An 18,095-nucleotide genomic window follows, 5' to 3' on the forward strand; every position below is an offset into this window, starting at 1 on the left:
TTCCAGCCGCTACCTGCTCCTGCTGGGACTTCCGCCCGCCTGCTCCTGCCGCTGCTGCCCTCCCTGCACCCGAGCGACCCAGCCTCAGCTGAGCCGCACGGCCGCCAGTTTTTCCCGCCGCTGACCCCCTGCGGCCCCACCCACCACCAGCCCATTGGCCGCCCCGCGCCCGCCAACCCAGCTGACCCGACCTCCCGTCCCCCTACTTATGACGCCCCCTGAGCGACCGCGCAGCGGACGCGCTCAGCTGTAGCACCGAATGAGCGCCGAAGGTGCGCCAAAGGTAAGCCCGTCTGCGCCCGTCCGCGCCTGGACCGCGCCCAGTGCCAGGACCCCTGTCTCCCGCAGACACCAGCCCACCCGCCGGACCTACAATGCCACCGAACTCTACGCACTCAACGCCGGCCGAATCCCGGGCTGCTGCGGAGCCACCCCGAGACGCACCCACGGACCCTTCTGCTGCCACTCCTGCAAGTTCACCTGCATCCGGACCTGCACTACACCAGCGCCGAGCACCAGCAGCAACCACCTCAAGTGCATCCTGCTCAACACCCGCTCCGTCCACAGACACGCCGTCGAGCTCTGGAACCTGCTCGACACCACAGCCCCAGACGTCGCCTTCCTCACAGAAACCTGGATGAACGCCTCCTCAGCGCCCGACATCGCCATCGCCATCCCGGACGGCTACAAGATCATGCGGAGGGACCGCGTCAACCAGACAGGAGGAGGCATCGCCATCATCCACAGGAACACCATCCGCATCACGACCAACACCGACGACACCCTCGCACCCGCCGAACACCTGCACTTCCAGATCCACATCAACCCCAAGACCACCCTCAGAGGCACCCTCATCTACAGACCCCCAGGACCACGTACACAATTCAGCGAAGACATCGCCGACGTCATCAGCCCGCACGCCCTCCTCTCCGCTGACTACATCCTCCTCGGGGACCTCAACTTCCACCTGGAGAACAACAACGACCGCAACACCACCACCCTGCTGGACAACCTCGCCAACCTCGGTCTCAAGCAGCTGGTGACCACCCCCACCCACTACGCCGGACACACACTCGAACCCGTGTTCTCATCCAGCAAGGACATCACCTTCAGCCACGCCACCGGACTCCACTGGACAGACCACAGCTGCATCCACTTCAGCTTCAGAAGGACCACGATCCACCACCACCAACAACAGGTTGCACGCAGAAGCTGGTACAAGATCACAGCCGACCAGCTTGCGACCTCCCTGAGCATGAACCCTCCCACCAGCGCAACTAACCCAAGCCAGGCGGCCACCAACCTCACGAAGTAGATCAGCAACTGCGCAGACGACCTCGCCCCTCTGAAGACCCCGCCTAGCAGACCCGGCAGCAAGAAAGCCCCATGGTTCACCGACGAACTCAAGAGCTCCAAGAAGAACTGCCGAGCACTCGAGAAAGCCTGGCGCAGAGACCCTACACCGAACAACATGACTGCCCTCAAGCTCGCCACCCGAAAACACCACCAACTGATGCACGCCACCAAGAAAACTGCATTCAAGGAACAACTGGACAACAACGCACACAGCAGCAAGGAACTCTTCAACATCGTTAAAGAGCTCTCCAACCCCAACGCCGGAAACAACAACATCACCCCTTCGCAAGACCTCTGCAACTCCCTAGCCTCCTACTTCCACAACAAGATCGCGGACAGACACAACAGCTTCAGCACTCAACCGACGCACGCCACGACGGAACCACCGCCCCCCACCACCACCCTTCGCGCCTGGACCCCGATCAGCACCGAAGACACCATCCGCACGATGAACTCCATCCACTCCGGATCTCCGACCGACCCCTGCCCTCACCACATCTTCAACAAGGCCGACGCTGTCATCGCACCCCACCTGCGGGACATCATCAACACCTCCTTCAACACCGCTACCTTCCCGGAGAGCTGGAAGCACGCCGAACTCAGCGCTCTACTAAAGAAGCCATCAGCCGACCCCACCGACCTCAAGAACTACCGCCCCATCTCGCTGCTCCCGTTTCCTGCAAAAGTCATCGAGAAGACCGTCAACAAGCAGCTGGCCGCCTTCCTCGAGACGAACGGATCCCTCGACCTCTCGCAGTCCGGCTTCCAGGCCAACCACAGCACCGAGACCGCCCTGATCGCAGCCACCGATGACATCCGAGCCCTGCTCGACAACGGAGAAACAGCGGCCCTCATCCTCCTAGACCTCTCCGCGGCCTTCGACACTTTCTGCCACCGTACCCTAGTGCGGCGCCTCAGCAACGTCGGAATCCAGGAGAAGGCACTGGAATGGATCATCTCGTTCCTCGCCGGAAGGACACAGAGAGTCCGCCTCCCCCCGTTCAGATCAGAAGCCACCGAAGTCATCTGCGGCGTTCCCCAAGGCTCCTCGCTCAGCCCAACCCTCTTCAACGTCTACATGAGCCCCCTCGCAGCCATCGCATGCCAACACAACCTAAACATCATCTCCTACGCCGACGACACCCAGCTGATCCTCTCCCTCACCAACGACCCCGCCACCGCCAGAGCCAACCTACACGAAGGGATGACAGACGTAGCCAAGTGGATGATGAACAGCCGCCTGAAACTGAACTCGGACAAGACGGAAGTCCTCATCCTGGGATCTTCACCCTCCGCCTGGGATGACTCCTGGTGGCCCCCCGCCCTGGGCAGCGCACCCAAACCAACAGACCACGCACGCAACCTGGGCTTCATCCTGGACTCCTCCCTCTCCATGACCAGACAAGTCAACGCCGTCTCCTCGTCGTGCTTCAACATCCTGCGCATGCTACGTAAGATCTTCCGGTGGATCCCCACCGAGACCAGGAAGACGGTCACCCAGGCCCTCGTCACCAGCCGTCTGGACTACGGCAACTCCCTCTACGCCGGAACCACCGCCAAACTCCAGAAGAGACTCCAGCGGATTCAGAACGCCTCTGCACGACTCATCCTGGACATCCCCCGACGCAGCCACATCTCCGGACACCTGAGAGATCTGCACTGGCTCCCGGTCAACAAGAGAATCACCTTCCGGCTCCTCACCCACGCACACAAAGCCCTACACAACCAAGGCCCAGGATACCTCAACAGCCGCCTCAACTTCTACGCCCCCACACGCCAGCTTCGATCGACCGGCCACGCCCTCGCCTCCGTCCCCCGCATCCGAAGAGCCACCACAGGAGGAAGATCCTTCTCCTACCTGGCCGCCAAGACTTGGAACTCCCTCCCGACTCACCTCCGCCTGACCCAGGACCACCTTGCCTTCAGGAAGAAGCTCAAGACCTGGCTGTTCGAGCAGTAGCGGACCCCCCCTCCCCTAGCGCCTTGAGACCCTCCGGGTGAGTAGTGCGCTATATAAATGATTTGATTGATTGATTGATTGCCATAGTCTATTCGATTTAGGACCAGTGATTGTACAACTGATTTGAAGTCCTCAGCTGGGATGAACGGTTTAATTTTTTTAAGGTGATGCAGTGTGAAGAGAGCACCTTTTGCTGAGTTTTTTATATGGGGAGTCAGATTAAGGTTCTGATCAACGCTAATGTCGAGCGATTTAGCCGAGTTGGAGATTGTGAGAGAGCAGTTTAAAGCTTTAAATCCCGTAATCCAGTGTTGAATAGGGAGTGAATTGTTCTTGGGGGAGAATAGGATGATTTCTGTTTTTTTGGGGTTTAGTTTGAGGTGGTTTTGATGGAACCATAATTGAATCTTGGTCAAGGCATCATTAAGATGTAAGATGTCATCGTGGGATTTGGTCTTGTAGTATAGTTGGGTGTCATCGGCGTAGAGGTGATAACTTATTTTTGCTTGTTTAAGAATAAGGGTGAGGGGTTCCACGAAGAGGTTGAAAAGAGTTGGAGAAAGGAGAGAGCCCTGTGGAACGCCCAAGGAGACAGGCTGAGGTTTGGAAAGGCAGCCACTGACTTTAATTTGTTGGGTTCTATTTTGGAAATAGGAGGCCAACCACTTGAGAACTTTACCATCAAAGCCGAAACGGTCTTTGAGAATGTTGAGTAAGGTGACATGGTTAACAGTATCAAAGGCAGCAGAGAGGTCAAGAAGAAAGAGGAGGGAGGATTCGCCTTCGTCCAGGGACCGATGTAAGTCATCAATAATGTTGAGCATAGCTGTTTCCGTGCTGCATCCCTTTCTAAAACCAGATTGGAAAACGACTAAGTGGTTGAATGGTCGATGTGTTTGTCCAACTGTTTCAGGACGCACTTTTCGAGGGCTTTAGATAGGAAGGAAAGGTTGGAGATAGGGCTCAGATTGTTTAAGTCGTTGGGATCTACCATTGTATTTTTGATGATAGGGGTAATTTGGCCTAGTTGGAGGGAAGCTGGAACAATACCAGTGGTGAAGGAAGAGTTGATAATATTGGTCCATAGTGGGGTGATGATGTGTTTAAGTGCTTGTACCAAATGTGCAGGAAGAGGATCTCTGGTATGCGAGGATGGTTTAAGCTTGGTGATGATGTTGAGAACATAATTTTCAGATACTGGACAAAAATCACTTGAAGATGCATTGTTTTTTAGCTGGGCGTCGGTAGGGTAAAAGTCATGGTGGGTGATAGGGACGGGGGTTGAGGGGGGTCCTGGGGGCGGAGGGAAGTGGAGGGAGGCACAGGGGGAATGTTACTGAGGGGATGTTGGCTAAAAGGTGGTGGAGTTGGGGTGAAGGATTAATCAATCTTAGTGACTTTATTTATGTATTTATTTATTTCATTTGTAGAGCGCCTGGTTACACCAACGGTGTGTCCCCGCGCTGAGACATAACTAGATGAGCGAGATTGTGGTTTCCCAAGGTCCTTAGTTCGTGCCGTCCTCAGCTTTTGCGAACAGCCATGTCTTCAGCTTCTTACAGAATGGACCTTCATTAGGCCCTGTTCTTAAGGTAATTGGCAGGGCGTTACAGCTTTTGGCTGCCAAGTACCTAAAAGAACGAGCCCCCATACGGGCCTTGAATATTCTTGGGATGCTTACTAACGTCATATTCTTGGATCTCAGATTTCGTTCTGGGGTATATTTAGTCAGCAATGGTTGCAGATATCTGGAGCTTTTATGTGAGAGGATGCGGTGGCAATAGCACAGTGCCTTGAACATGGTTCTCTTCTCCACTGGCAACCAGTGTAAGGTGGACAGGGCTTTCTTAGAGTTAGCTCTCCTTGGAAGGCCGAGAACCAGACGTACCGCAGCATTTTGCACGCCTTGTAGTTTAGCAAGGCCTTTTTTGGAAGCGCCTAAATACAGTGCATTACTATAGTCTAATTGTGAGGTGATTATTGCGTGCACTATGGTTTTCCTGGCTTTAGATAGTAGTAAATCTATGATTTTTCTCAGGGTTCTCATGGCACCATAACACTTCCCCGCTACCTTCCGTATCTAATTGTCGAAAGACAGTTTGGAGTCGAATCAGACTCCAAGATTTTTCATCTCTGATTTTGGGTGCGGGACTTGGCCAAGTACTTCTGGCCACCAAGCAGATGACCAGATGGTAGGTGCTTTACCCACCACCAGTACCTCCGTCTTGCTCCCATTCAACTTGAGGCAGTGGTTCGACTTCCAGTCGGCTATCTCCTCTAAGCATTTGGCAAAGCGGGTCACTGCCTGAGCTTTGTTCTGGGATAACAATACAATTAGCTGCGTGTCGTCTGCGTAGGACACTATCGACACCTCATGTTTCTCTACACATTCTGCTAGTGGTCCCACGTACAGATTGAACAGGGTGGGGCTCAGAATTGATCCCTGTGGGACCCCTTGAGGCAGAGGGTAGCTATCAGACCGAAGCGTTCCTTGGGCGACTTGGAAGCTCCGTTCGTCCAGGAACGAGGTCAGCCACTTCAGAGCGTTGTTCCTGACGCCACAGGCCTCAAGTCTTTGAAGTAACTAGGGGTGCGAAACGGTGTAAAATGCTGCACTTAGATCCAACAAGATCAGTGCGGCTGTTTGTCCCTCGTCAATATGCTTCCTGAGTGATTCTGTCGCCATGAGTAGCGCTGATTCTGTTGAGTGTGCCATTCTAAAGCCTGACTGTGAGGGGTGCAGAAGATCATTCATGTTAATGTGGTCTACCAGCTGTTTATTAGTGATTTTTTCTGTGACTTTAGCCACAAATTGGAGCAGTGAAATGGGGAGCAGATTGTCTAACTTGGTATATTCTAGTGATAGATTTTTCTTGAGAGGTCTAACAATGGCCTGTTCCATTTTTTTGGAACTATACCCATCTGGAAGGAGTGGGAAATATGATCTGTGATATAAGGTAGGATTATGTCCATCCCCTCCATCATTTTCTCCGGTCCTGTCGGTCTTGAGGAGAGCCGGACCTTATTCCTTTTACTGTATCTTTTAGAGCCTCACTTTCCTGTATACGAAACCCATCCAGCGTTGTTCTTACATTGCTCACCATTTTGGTTACCGATACAGTGGTGCCAAGTCGCGCCTCTGTAGGAAAGGTATCATATATATTTATTACTTTATTAGCAAAGAATTCTGCTATCTCATTGCAGGACTCTTTCGTAGCAGGGGTATCCTCTTTCTTCACTTCTTGGTTTCTGAGAGATTTTAGAATAATAAACATTTCCTTATGTGAGTTATTGACTCTATCTATTTTATCTGTATAGAATTCACATCTGCTTTTTTTATCAGTGCATGCTAGACTTTCAGTTCTTTTTTATAGTCTTCTTTAAGTTTATTACAGTAATTCTTTCTCCAGGTGCGTTCTGATTTCTTACAAGATTTCCTAGCTTTCCTTAACTCGTCATTATACCAAGGTGCTGTTTCCCTTGGTCTTTTAGGGATTCTCGTGCTCCATGGTGCTACCTTGTCTAGCGCATTGGTAATCCATGTCTCAATCTGTTCATTGGCTCTGTTGATATCATTGTCCAACCTAGGCTTCTGCTACTTTAATGCTTGTGCATATGAGATGGCGTTAAATTTATTCCACTTTCTGGTGGTTATTACCTCCTTGTGACATTGTTCCTTCAGTCTTTGCGCTGGCACAGTGAATGGGACCAGATTGTGATCTGCCCATGGAACTGGCCATGGTGCTCCTACTTCTGTCTCCTTGCAATTAATAAAGATAGGGTCTACGATGTGGCCCCCCTGATGGGTTTGAGATTCTACTTTTTGCGCCAGATGCAGTGAAAGGAGGTCCTTACAGATAGCACATATTTCTGGATTTTCTTTATCGTCAAAGTGTATGTTTAAGTCCCCCAGTATCAGAAAATTGTTATGTCTCAATGCTGGATATATTATCCTGTCCTCCAGACTTGTCAAAAACGTTGTTATTTGGCCGGGGGGGATATATATAAGGAATCCCGCTAAGGTATTGTTATCTGCTATTGACAGCGTGAAGAAAAATGACTCATAGTTATCTAGGCCAGTTTGTTGTACCTCACATTTTATCTCCTCTCTCTTTGGCTTATCCTGTCTTGCCTAACTAGGCGGAAACCATTAGGAATGGCGTCTATCACATCGGGTGTTGAGTTCTCATTGAGCCATGTTTCGGTTAGAAACAAGGCGTCCAGGGATCTTTCACAGAGTAGGTGACGTATCTCATGTTTATGTTTGGCCATAGACCTGCAGTTTAGTAGAGCTAACTGTCATTTTAACTCCCTAGTAGTGGGTGTTCTCCAGGTGAATGTAATATTGCAGCGTCTACATGTTAGTGGCATGTTCTCTACATGGATATTATGTCTGCATGCAATACCAATGGGTTTATTTAGTTCTAGTATTGATTCTTTCGAGTACTTAATCCTCACTGAAATCCTCTTGGAACTAGGGTTCCTGGCACCTGGTCCCGGCCGGGTGCGGCCGGGCGCAAACGGGCTTTCCTTTGGCGCGCCATTGGCGCGTCCGCTGCGCGGTCGCGGGCACATTGCTTACTATGGGGGAATTGAGGCGGAAGCGCCTCTGCCTGCCTTATCAGAAAAGCTAGCAATTGCTTCACATCTCTCAACAGAAGCTAGTAACTTTGGGGGGCTTAGGTAGTTTGGTTTTTGAGAATGTTAAAAAGTTCTCTAGGACTGTTTCTTGCCTGATCAAGTTGGGAGCGGAGGAAGGACGCTTTTTAGTTAAAGATGTGTTTTTTGTAGTTGACCCTAGCAGCTCTGTGGAGGACAAGATTAGAGATGGAAGGTTTATTTCTCAAAATGCGTTCAGTCTGCCTGAGAGCTTGTCTCTCTTTGATTAGGTCAGAACAGAACCAGGTCTTTGACGGAATAGTTTTTTTGAGTTTTAATTTGGCTGGGGCAATTTGGTCAAGGACTTCAAGGATAGAGTTATTATACTGTTCAGTAAGACCTGTGCCACTTTGTGAGAGAGGGTAGAGCTGTAGTCGAGCTTTTAAAGTAGATTCCATCTCACCGGGGGGAATCAGGTAAAAATTTCGGGTTAGTTTCTTTTGATTGTTGGAGCGAGAGGGAGGGGTGGAATGGAATTGTTAATGGTGAAGAAGATGAGGTGGTGATCTGACCAGTCAATGGGGATGGTGTGGGAGAGAGAAGACAGTTCCCTGCTAGTGATAATAGCATCAAGGGTGGCTCCTTTGGAGTGAGTTGGAAAATTGCAGAGTTGTGTCAGGTCACTGATCTCAAGAAAATTCTTGAAGAGGTTAACTGCGGGTTCATCATTTTCGTTTCAGTGGATATTAAAATCCCCTAGGAAGAGGTTTCTGGATTTGAAGAGCAATGATTGAATAAGTAGATCAGACAACTCCTCCGCAAAGGGAAGAGGATTTCCAGGGGCATGGTAGATAATATGCAGGCAGATAGGGGGGGACCCTGAGTTGTAAATTCAGCACCAAGGTATTCAGCTAAGCTGAAGAGATGTTAGTGGGATTGTCAGCGCGGGGACGCACTGTTCTCTGTGCAACCAGGCGCTTAACAAATGTCATAAACTAAACTAAACTAAAGTGAATAGGTCCTGGTGATGGATAGGAGAGAGTTTGAGTTCATCTCTAATAATTACAGTGAGGACCCTTCCAATTTGATAATTTCTGTCTTTTCTAAGGATGGAGTACCCCAGCGGGGAAAGCATGTCAAGGATTGATGAGGAGTGGGAGTTGAGACAGGTTTCAGTCAAAAAGGCGATGTCAATGCTTTCGTTGAGGATGGTTTCAGCTATTTCCGTAGCATGACAAGAGGCTGATCGGCAGTTAAGCAGCATGCAGTTGAGGGGTTTAGAGTCATTGGATTTTGAGGAGGAGCAGGTGTGGATAGAAGTGAGTTGTTGAGGTAGTCTGAGTGAAGCTGGGGAAGAAGGATTCCTACTAAGTCCCACGATCACTGGGATAGCTGAGTGAGGTAGTGGGGAGATCGCAGAGGAGGTGGTGAGAGGGTAGATTAAGGTCGTTGAGGTCGTGGGTGGGAGGGTTGCTGGGGAAGGGGGAGGGCTGAGTGAGTTAACACCTTGGCTGCTGATGATATTCTCCTCCTGTGCTGGGCCATAATGTTAATGGGTGTGGTCATGACGAGCTCAGCTCGTCATGACCACACAAGAGGTGTACCTCATGACGAGCTGAGCTCGTCATGAGCACCGAAGGGGTTAATACTACTGTCCGTCAGTATGGGGGGAGAGGCAGGAGAAGACGGGATCCTATTAATACCAAGGATCATAGGGATAGATGCATGAGGTGGTGGGGGCTTCGAAGTTAAGGTGGGGAGGGGGAGAGCTTTATTATGTTCAAAGAGGTCAATGAGGGAAGATGGCTCAGGCCGAGGGGTGTGCTATGTGAGCTATGACAAATCCGTTCTAGTCGGAGAGGGGGAAAGGAATGCTTTGACATAAGGAGCATGGCATTCTTGTGAGGGGACTGAGGGGTAGGTGTGATTGGGAGGGTTGATACATTAGTAGTGAGGAAGGAGACATCATTTCAGAGGGAAGAAAGTTCAAATATGAGGGTCGAGAGGTGCAATTCAATATTGAGGAGTATTTGGGTAAAAAGTGTTATAGGGAGGTGTGCTAGGAGATCAGGAGGGAGATGTGGAGAGTCCTTGTTGGTAGTGGGAGGAGGTCTGGCATGTGGGAGAGGAGGGAAGCCAGGAGGCGAGTGGAGAGGGGAGTCAAGTTGAGGAGGTAGGGACAGAGTAGGGGGCTGGGGGGTTAAAAGGAGTAAAAGGGTGGATCGGGGGAAGTGCAGATGGTCTGGGAGTTGGATTTGGGAGAAATGGTTAGAAACTGGGAGTTCGATTTGGGTGAATTGGTTAGATACTGGAGAGGGGGGATTGTAGGAGAAGGAGTGGGGGAGATTGGAGGAGCCCATTGGGGGAGTACGTGTAGGTGTTAAACGAGGAGGGTGTAGGTTTTGTGTGGATGGGAGCTTATTAGTTAGGTTATAGGGGGAGGGTAGATCCCTGTAGGATGGAAGCATCAACCGCTTTGCAGAACTCGTCATCTAGTTGAAGGATAGAGGCAGATTCCTTTTCCATGTAATCTCCATTTATCTCCTGCATGATTGATGACACTACTCAAAGTAGGCTATGTATGGTGCTGGATCAAACCCAGCTAGGATTTGGCATCATCACTAAACCTTAAAATGAATCCCGGCCTGTGACTGGATACACCCGACCGTCACCGGCCAGCTTAGAGTGACTGGACCAACCGTGGTGCCGCCAGTCCGAGTGGTTCCAGGGCCAATAGCCCACCACCAGAGCAGCACACCACAATTCAGCCTGTGTAAAGGTGAACTGCCCTGATTGCCCCCCACCCCCCGCCAGGCGGTCTGCGTCCCGCGGGAGAATCAGAGTTGTGCTTCTGATTGCGGTCACAAACGGCCCTTTACCGAATTGCCGCATTCGCAAGCTTTGAATTGCAGCAAAAAGAAAGTAGAGCTGGGTATTCTCCGCTCTTGTTTTGTAAGTCACTTAAATACTGGCGTCTGGTAACTGTTAGGATATAAATAAATAATTATTGCTTATTGTGAGGGCAGGCTCCTTTCAATGCACTCATGCCTCTACAGCTTGGCTGGCTCCGTCAGTGGATGACACATGACTAACTCCAGACAGGATCACTTATTTTTTTACAAGTCCTGCTGTGTCCCCAGGAAGACATTGCTGCGACTCTGGTAGGGCCTTGACAAAATAAAGTACTCCACTTGTTTCCTGTTATGGTAGGTGCAGTTTTTAAAAGACCCCCACCGTGCACACTGCAATCTAAGTTCTTTCTGCTGCTGAGAGCATTTGCACTTTCTGCCCCGGTCAGAGCACTGGGGTGTATGGACTGCCCCACAGACTCGAGCACAGCACTGTCTGTGAACAGCTCTGAGCGGAGCAGCTGTCAGCAGTGAGTTCCTCACTGTAGCATAGAAACTGCAGCCCCAGGTAGGATTTTCCTATTGGTAGGTGGCCTGTTACGCTGCGGAGCAAGCACTATAATCAGTGCAGTGATGTTTGTGTTTAGGAAAAGAGCACGCAATAAGGTTCAGATTGCAATAAGAGAATGAGTTGGATTGCTGCGATAAGGTGTTCTGTAGCCAAACATGACCTGGCAATTAAACACTGTCCAATGCAATATGTCTGTGGCTCTGCAAGAAGCAGTGATGATTACAAGCGTAAAATCATGTAAGATGTGAGTACTTGTGGGTATATAATCGCATTACAGTAGGATCAGGTATTTTGCAGCAGATTCAAGTTCTTTTCATAACTTGTCCTTACTCAAATGAGTGTAATTTCTAATGTTTATCTGTTTCCATGTACTTACTTTGTTGATTTTGCTCAAAAGATAGTGTCATACATTTAGTAGTAGATTGTCATTCATAAGTACCCTGAAACTTTGAAAATGTCACACATTCGCACTCTTAAAACGTGGCAGCAATGCAGTTTGTATTTCATGTCAGATAGTGCCCTTCCATTTCTGGTGCTTTGCAATAGTTTTAAGATCTTTGTAGAGTTTCTCGTTACAGAAATGGCTGTAATTTTTTATATATATATATATATATATACAAGAAGAGTTGCCTCCAAAGAAGAAGCCACACCACTGCAAGTTGAACCTTTTATTTGTAGAATGCAGGATACACAGACCAGCTGCTCCTTCGCATAATGTCTTTCAGCCAAACGCATAATGTCTTTCAGCCAAACGCGTTTTGGGCATGTGGTCGCCCTTGTTCACTGGCATGGGGAGAAGGCAGCGAACGCACCACCTGCGCATATTTAAATATCCCGCCCCAGTGGGCGTATGCGCGACTTGCATGCTGGTAACTGTAGTGCGTTTTTCAATGTTCACCCCAGTGGGTCGCATGCCTTGCCCCCAACAAAATGTACATATTCATACCCAAGTGGGCTGCTCAAAGCTGACAGGGCTGGCATCCTGCCCATACTCCTTCCACAAAGCGGACTTGCCATCCCCGCAGCATCTTTTATTGTTGTCGCTGCAGGCCCTCCATGATAGCAGTGGGGATTCCTCGCGGCGGGGCACGCCGCTTAACACGAACAAGAAGAGTTGCCTCCAAAGAAGAAGCCACACCACGGCAAGTTGAACCTTTTATTTGTAGAATGCAGGATACGCAGACCAGCTGCTCCTTCGCATAATGTGTTTCAGCCAAACGCGTTTCGGGCGTGTGGTCGCCTTTGTTCACTGGCATGGGGAGAAGGTTGCCCTTTGAGGATTCGCCGCACAAGCAGGGGTTACTGCACTCGGCGCCACAGGAGGAAAAGTAGCAGCATGTCTCTTAGCCTTAAAACACTGCAAAAACGCGTTTCGAGCTAATGGAAAGCTCTTGATCACTGGCTCAATGAATGTCGAAAACAGGTAAGTTTGGAACACTCTTTATTCGATTTATATATATATGCTTCCCTCATCTTCATTGCTTGATTTAACTCGCGAGAAAGTGTCACTCATAGTTGTTGGATGTCACTCATAATTACATTGAAAAAATGAAAATGTCACACATAAGCAATCTGAAACCTTGGCAGCTATGCTGGCCGCTGCGCCATACCTCTTGACACTGGGTGGGTCAAGCCCCGTGACAGGTGCATCCTCACTAAAAATATAAATTAGGATAATAGGCCTAGGCTTTGCCCCTGCGGCGCCAAACCTGAAGAAAAAGATTGGCCACAGAAAATAAACTGGTTCAACGAAACAGATAATTAGGGATTGCAATGCTGACCCGATCGCGTGCCGTTGGCACCGCTTTTATTCAAGAAAAGACCCCCGCGGGGTGTGTAAAGGCTTCCAGGACAGGTCAGACGAGAAAATGCAGGGTAGGCGGTCCGAGGAAGCCCTGGAACTCGTTTGGCCAAGTGCGCCGATCGGGAGCAATGAGATGCTCTTCGCGCGCTCACAATGTTATTTTATTTATGGCCCAGAGCGCCCTCTAGCGGGAAAAATGTCAATTCCGCGCTCACGCGTATACATCGCGTAGAGAGCGATGAAGTGCGTTCCCCGCAGTGAAAATCCAGAAACAGTACAAACAGACCAACCCTAGACATAACATTACCATAAAGCAATGACAGAAGAATAAACAAATATTTGCAGGGCGTCCGCCAGATTAGTTAACTAAGAGACTCGTCTGTGCTCTGCTGGGGCAAGAGAGATACTAGGACTATTCTGGGACATTATGAGACATTATGGGTTCTGATTAGTTGAAGTTGTTTTCGTCTTCAATTCCTGGTGGTTCATGGGAAAGATAGTTTTTGTTAAATGTTTAAGCTGCTGGAGTCAAAATAAAGAGACAAAGATAAACATGATCCTCGCCTCCAGTCCTGACAAGATTGGGTGGGAGTTGTTATATACTGGTTTACATATGTGGACAGCAACTGATATATATGATCTCAGCCCTTGGCTAGTATTAGGAGCCCTCAGTCACTGAAATGCATGACGTGGAATAATAAGAGGCATTCGCAACCCTGGGATGACCAGACAAGTTCTGACAAACCTGGACAGGCACAGACATTACTCCCAAAAATAAACCCGTCTTGTAAATGTGGGTGTACTTGTAAAGCGCACTGCGACTCCATGGAGTATCCTGGCGCTGAAGACCGCTGGGGAACCCGTCCTGGTTTTCCCTGTGAGATGGTCCCTTTCTGGGTATCTCCAAGATTAAACCAGGCATCCCCGGCGTCTGTGGGGGACCGCTGTGGAGATGAGGCAAGCTTAATGCCCAGAGTTGCAGAGTAAAGTCCACATTTGTAAAGCGCACAATCACCCGTAAGGGTCTCTAGGCGCTGGGGGCCGTCGGGAAGATTAAGCGAGCTATTGCCCAGAGTCACATGGTGCTGGGCTAACCTGCCGCCGGAGCCGGGGATCGAACCGTGGTCCCCAGATTCCAGCGTCAGTCGCCCTGGCCGCGGCGCCAAGAGTGTGTTCCCTGGTTAGAGTAGGCACCGAGGTGAGAATTATCGAGTCCGTTTTGACCCTGGTCCACGACCCTGCCGCGTCGGGAATTGAACCCTGGTCCCGGGCCATTCTCTGCTTACGGGTCTGCCGCCTCTAACTAGTGAGCCACACCACTCCACCGTCTTGGGGAAGAACTGACCTGCAATCTTGCTGCTGCTCCTGGCGGCCCCACTGACCAGCGCCCATTCCCGCCATGAGGGCAACGGCTACTCCATTTGGCACACCAGAGGACCGGTAACAACATTTCCCAGGTGCCCCGGGGACCACGGCGCACCAGTGACGCCACCGCTGCGCCCGGAGGTGCTTGAAATTAGCGGAGCGCCGAGCGCTCAGTGGTAAACCTGTCTTGGGGAAGAACTGACCTGCAATCTTGCTGCTGCTCCTGGCGGCCCCACTGACCAGCCCCCATTCCCGCTGTGAGGGCAACGGCTACTCCATTTGGCGCACCAGAGGACCGGGAACTACATTTCCCAGGTGCCCCGGGGAACACGGCGCACCACTGACGCCACTGCTGCGCCGGGAGGCGCTTGAAATCAGCGGAGCGCCGAGCGCTCAGTGGGAAACCTGTCTTGGGGAAGAACTGACCTGCAATCTTGCTGCTGCTCCTGGTGGCCCCACTGACCAACGCCCATTCCCGCCGTGAGGGTAACGGCTACTCCATTTGGCGCACCAGAGGACCGGGAACTACATTTCCCAGGTGCCCCTGGGACCACGCTGCTGTCTGTTTAGCGACAAAGAAGACTCAGCCCAGGAGTGCTTTAAAGATTCTTGGACTACGGCCAGATCTTTGGGCCTCGCTGTGCCTTCCCAACTACTCCAGTCTGCTTAATGCCCCTTTTGGGGTGCCCAGCCACGTTGGCCTTGCCTAGCCACCGGTTCATGCAAGCTTCCCAGCCTCTGCGTGGCCACGGGCTTGATACCCAGCAACCTTGCGGATCCGGGAGCCAGCGTGCGGGCCACTCCACACTTTCTCCCCCCTGCAACAGCCTCCAAACCCTCCTAGTCTGACCTTTCAGGGCCATCAACGGATAGCGGGCGGCAGGATTAGCCATCACCTCCCCCACTGGTAATCCATCACGTTGGACAGATGGGTTTTGCAAATAGTCCAAAGGGGCTACTCCCTCCCCTTCGAGACTACCTCTCCCTCCATGCCACCATCTTTCAATCACATTTCGGAGGATCATTTTGCGCTTCTCCACCAGGAAGTCTCAGCTCTGCTGGCCAAGGGAGCTATCGAGAGGGTCCCTGCTCCAGAAGTAGTTAGTTGTTGTTATTCCCGCTACTTTCTGGTACCAAAAAAGGAAAAAGGCCTGCATCCTCTTCTAGGCCTCCGGATCCTCAAATGCTTCCTACGGAAGGAGAATTTCAAAATCCTCACGTTGGCTCATGTCATCATTTTGCGCTTCTCCACCAGGAAGTCTCAGCTCTGCTGGCCAAGGGAGCTATCGAGAGGGTCCCTGCTCCAGAAGTAGTTAGTTGTTGCTATTCCCGCTACTTTCTGGTACCAAAAAAGGAAAAAGGCCTGCATCCTCTTCTAGGCCTCCGGATCCTCAAATGCTTCCTACGGAAGGAGAATTTCAAAATCCTCACGTTGGCTCATGTCCTGTCTGCCCACTGCCCTGGAGACTGGATGGTGACGCTGGGCTTGCAGGACGCCTATTTCCATATTCCCTTCCTGCCAGCCCACAGATGCTACCGTCAGTTCACGGTAGGCCATGAGCGTGTTTAGTTCACCATGCTCCCCTTTGGCCTTACCAGTGCCCCTCGCGTGTTCACAAAAGTGATGGCAGTGGTTGCAGCTCTTCTGCACAGATCAGGGTTCCAGTCTTCCCCTATCTCGATTACTGGCTGTTAAAGTCGGGCTCGCCCCAGGCTGTCATCTCCCACCTCCAGACTACAGCGGACCTCCTGCACTCACTGGGGTTTACTGTCATCATGCCGAAGTCACACCTGACTCCCTCCCAGATGCTCTCCATCTTCTGGGCTGATCTGGACACAGTGCAGTTTCAGGCCTATCCTCCCAAGTAGCGAGTCTGGGATATTCGGGCTATGATACCCATGTTTCCAGGGCACAAGTCCTAAAACAATAAGTGGGGGGACGCTGTCACCGGAAGTGATGTCACAACAGGAAGTGACGTCACGAAAGGTGGTTCGCACCGTCGGGCTTATTGCCTCCCCTCGCTCACCCCGTAGTCTAGATGCTGCTTGGCACACCATGGAAGTACTTGAATATGTAAGGAGTGCCCTGGCAGAGCTTTTGAATACATTTAATTGAAAAGTATGCTCTAAAATGTAGAATTGTAGCCCATTTCATCAAAATGTTCGAGCCAGGGATGGATGGAGAGAACATCCCCTCTCCCACACAGCCCTCCTCAAACTTCCTTAGAAGACGTCAGACACCTTCCTTACTTCAATAGATTCGTGCCAAGTATTTCACCCCACTGCTTTCAAAGATGACCAAGCCGATTACCCATACACAGCATCACAGGTGAAGACGAAAGCTGACTCGCAGTGTAAACTTTGTTCCCACAGTCCTTGAAAATGGAGTCGATCGAGCGGGGCAGTCGGTGGTTAGCTGTCACAGGCCAGGCTGGAGCTGCAGGTGCTCTGAGAAGGGTACAAAGCCTCATTCACAAGCAAATGGTCTTTTAAAGACCTGCGAAGTACTCGGGTGGGGCTGTGAACGAGCCCGGGAAATGTTTCCTCCCTAGCTGACACACACAACGGGGGGAGGAAGGGGTGGCTGAAGCCCTTTGTGCTTGATGCCAATAACAAATTATCCGTCTCGGCCTCCCAGTCATGGACACTGCAGAGGGCAGCCGCATACCTTTGATAGGTAGCACATTCGCGCGCTACACAGGATTGACAGCCAGCCCTGTAGTGTGAAGCCTGCACGGCGCGTTTCTGTTAAAACTTAAACTTTCTTCCAAGGACCCGGGGGTGAAGGCGCCCACGGGGACTGGAGCGGCGATCCGAGGAGGGGGCGGCGGCAACAGACTCCTTCACGAGGGGGTTAGGAGTGGATTCAGGCCCGGTAAAAACCCATCCTATTTTTATCAGATATATATCGTAAACCAGGTGCAAATGCGCATTTTATATTGCGGCACTTTCTGAACCACGCAGCCTGCCGCACGTGCTGCGCCCCAAACCACCATCTCTCTGTTCTCTCTCCCGCGGTATGGGCGCAGTCATCCCAGGTCCATAGTTGGCTACATTTAGGAGTCGCCACCTTTGCAAGATGGACGGGTAAGTGTTGTCGTAAGTTAGGGGCGGCCGTGCGGCCAAGTAACTCGCCATCATACATGGTCCAGCTTTTGAGCAGGGGGGACGGCGTCCACCCTGTAAAATAAGTGGGGGGACGCCGTCCACCCGCGTGGTCCCCCGACTCGAGCCCTGCATGTTTCAGCCTCTATCCTTGATCTCGGTGAGAATGACCCTGAGTCTGCTTGGCCTTTTGGTTCTTGCATACTACTGGTGGATCATGCATGATGACATATGTGGGCTTTGCAGTGGGACCTAAGGTTCCAGTGGAATGTTTCTGACTACATCCAGATCCCGGAGGGAATTGCACAGCAATTACAGTGGTGGCTAATGAACCAAGCTTGGGTCAGCGGCAGATCCCTCTCTCTTCCCCAACCAGACCTAACAGGGGTGACAGATGTGTCAATCCTGGGGTGGGGCGGCCATCTGGGAGAGGTCAGAGGTCAGAGGTCTGAGGTCCGAGGCATCTGGTCCCAAGGGGCGTTTGGG

This window comes from Lissotriton helveticus, chromosome 1_1 (genome assembly GCF_964261635.1).
Source record: "Lissotriton helveticus chromosome 1_1, aLisHel1.1, whole genome shotgun sequence".
NCBI lineage: Eukaryota > Metazoa > Chordata > Amphibia > Caudata > Salamandridae > Lissotriton > Lissotriton helveticus.